This window comes from Schistocerca gregaria, chromosome 6, assembly GCF_023897955.1.
Source record: "Schistocerca gregaria isolate iqSchGreg1 chromosome 6, iqSchGreg1.2, whole genome shotgun sequence".
NCBI lineage: Eukaryota > Metazoa > Arthropoda > Insecta > Orthoptera > Acrididae > Schistocerca > Schistocerca gregaria.
The window spans coordinates 594,403,027-594,406,412 of NC_064925.1; positions in this window are offsets into that span (position 1 = coordinate 594,403,027).

Here is a 3,386-nt window from a genome sequence, read left to right on the forward strand (position 1 = left end):
TCCTGCATATCAGTACAATTTTCCATTATTGCAACCTCTCGATACACCACAGCATCATCTGCAAAAAGCCTCAGAGACTTTAAGATGTCACTCACCAGGTCATTTATGAATATTGTGAATAGCAACGGCCCTATGACACTCCCGTGCGGCACACCTGAAATCACTCTTACTTCGGAAGATTTCTCTCCATTGAGAATGACATGCTGCGTTCTGTTATCTAGGAACTCCTCGATCCAAGCACACAACTGATCTGATAGTCCGTATGCTCCTACTTTGTTAATTAAACGACTGTGGGGTACTGTGTCAAACGCCTTGCGGAAGTCAAGAAACACGGCATCTACCTGTGAACCCGTGTCTAAGACCCTCTGAGTCTCGTGGACGAATAGCGCGAGCTGGGTTTCACACGGCCGTCTTTTTCGAAACCCATGCTGATTCCTACAGAGTAGATGTCTAGTCTCCAGAAAAGTCATTATACTCGAACATAATACGTGTTCCAAAATTCTACAACTAATCGACGTTACAGATATAGGTCTATAGTTCTGCACATCTGTTCGACGTCCCTTATTGAAAACGGGGATGACCTGTGCCCTTTTCCAATCCTTTGGAACGCTTCGCTATTCTAGAGACCTACGGTACACCGCTGCAAGAAGGGGGGCAAGTTCCTTCGCGTACACTGTGTAAAACCGAACTGGTATCCCAACAGGACCAGCGGCCTTTCCTCTTTTGAGCGGTTTTAATTGTTTCTCTATTCCTCTGTCGTCTATTTCGATATCTACCATTTTGTCAACTATGCGACTTCAAGAGAAGGAAGCACAGTGCAGTCTTCCTCTGTGAAACAGCTTTGGAAGAAGACATTTAGTAATTCGGCCTTTAGTCTGTCTTCCTCTGTTTCAGTACCATTTTGGACACAGAGTGTCTGGACATTTTGTTTTGATCCACCTACCGCTTTGACATAGGACCAAAATTTCTTACGATTTTCTGCCAATTCAGTACATAGAACTTTACTTTCGAATTCACTGAAAGCCTCTCGCATAGCCCTCCTCACACTACATTTCGCTTCGCGTAATTTTTGTTTGTCTGCAAGGCTTTGGCTATGTTTATGTTTGCTGTGAAGTTCCCTTTGCTTCCGCAGCAGTTTTCTAACTCGGTTGTTGTACCACGGTGGCTCTTTTCCATTTCTTACGATCTTGCTTGGCACATACTCATCTAACGCATATTGTACGATGGTTTTGAACTTTGTCCACTGACCCTCAACACTATCTGTACTTGAGACAAAACTTTTGTGTTGAGCCGTCAGGTACTCTGTAATCTGCTTTTTGTCACTTTTGCTAAACAGAAAAATCTTATTACCTTTTTTAATATTTCTATTTACGGCTGAAATCGTCGTTGCAGTAACCGCTTTATGATCGCTGATTCCCTGTTCTGCATTAACTGATTCAAATAGTTCGGGTCTGTTTGTCACCAGAGCGTCTAATATATTATCGCCACGAGTCGGTTCTCTGTTTAACTGCTCAAGGTAGTTTTCAGATAAAGCACTTAAAAATATTTCACTAGATTCTTTGTCCCTGCCACCCGTTATGAACGTTTGAGTCTCCCAGTCTATATCCAGCAAATTAAAATCTCCACCCAGAACTATAACATGGTGGGGAAATCTACTCGAAATATTTTCCAAATTATTCTTCTGGTGCTGAGCCACAACAGCTGCTGAGCCTGGGGGCCTATAGAGACATCCAATTACCATGTCTGAGCCTGCTTTAACCGTGACCTTCACCCAAATCATTTCACAATTAGAATCTCCGTCAATTTCCTTCGATACTATTGCACTTCTTATCGCTATAAACACGCCTCCCCCTTTACTGTCCAGCCTTTCTCTGCGATATACATTCTAATCGGAGTTTAGGATTTCATTACTGTTTACATGTGGTTTCAGCCAACTTTCTGTCCCTAGTACAATATGGGCGTTGTGACCGTTTATTAATGAGAGCAGTTCTGGGACCTTTCTATAGACGCTCCTGCAGTTTACTATTAGCACATTAATATTGTTATTCCCTGTCGCATTTTGCCTACTCCTGCCTTGCCGCGTCTCAGGAGGCGTCTTGTCGGGCCTAGGGAGGGAATTCTCTAACCTAATAAAAAGCCCATGTGCACTCCACACGTACTCCGCTACCCTCGTAGCCGCTTCCGGCGTGTAGTGCACGGCTGACCTATTCAGGGGGACCATACATTTCTCCACCCCATTGCGGAGGTCGAGAAATTTGCACCCCAGCTCTCCGAAGAATCGTCTGAGCCTCTGGTTTAAGCCTTCCACTCGGATCCAAACCAGAGGACCGCGATCGGTTCTGGGAACGATACTACAAATAGTTAGCTCTGATTCCACCCCGCGAGCGAGGCTTTCCGCCTTCACCAACTCCGCCAACCGCCTGTACGAACTGAGGATGACCTCTGAACCCAGACGGCAGGAGTCATTGGTGCCGACATCAGCAACAATTTGCAGTCGGGTGCACCCAGTGCTCTCTATCGCCGCCGGTAGGGCCCCCTCCACATCTCGGATGAGACCCCCCGGCAAGCACACAGAGTGAACACTGGCCTTCTTCCCCGACCTTTAAGCTATTTCCCTAAGGAGCTCCATCACCAGCCTAACGTTGGAGCTCCCAATAACTAATAAACCCCTCCCCCCGTGTGCCTGCTCGGACCTTGCTGAAGGAGCAGCCACATGTCCATTCACAGGCAGAGCGGGCGATGCCACACGGCCAGCCTCCACATTGACCCTCCGCCTCGTGCGCCGCGAACGCCGCTGAACCCGCCACTCCCCTTGGGGAGAGGGTGGCCAGCCGCGCCCGGTACCCGCGAAGATGTCTCGACAGCAGGGACAGTGGGTGAAGCATCTAACACCTGGGGTGCACCATGCGACGCACTAGACTCCCCACTGCCGCTACACTCCGAGGCAGCAAAAGCAAAAACACACGGAAGAAGTGACAAGTAAGAAAAATACAGTTAATACTTAAATTAAGGTAGCTCGCTGCACAGCAGACGTGAAGCAGACGGCGGTTAGGGCGACACATGAACTTACAACATAAAAGTAATAACAGATAAAAATACATGTTCATGAACCTGAGAGAAAATCAGTCCATAAGTTTAAGCAAACGCTATCAGCAGTACATTGAGAATCAGCTTAATTTTTCAATTAACTCCTCGACAGAATAGAAAGAGTGACCCATGAGGAAACACTCCAGTTTCGATTTGAAAGCGCGTGGATTACTGCTAAGATTTTTGAATTCGAGTGGCAGCTTATTGAAAATGGATGCAGCAGTATACTGCACACATTTTTGCACAAGAGTTAAGGAAGTCCGATCCAAATGGAGGTTTGATTTCTCCCGAGTATTAAC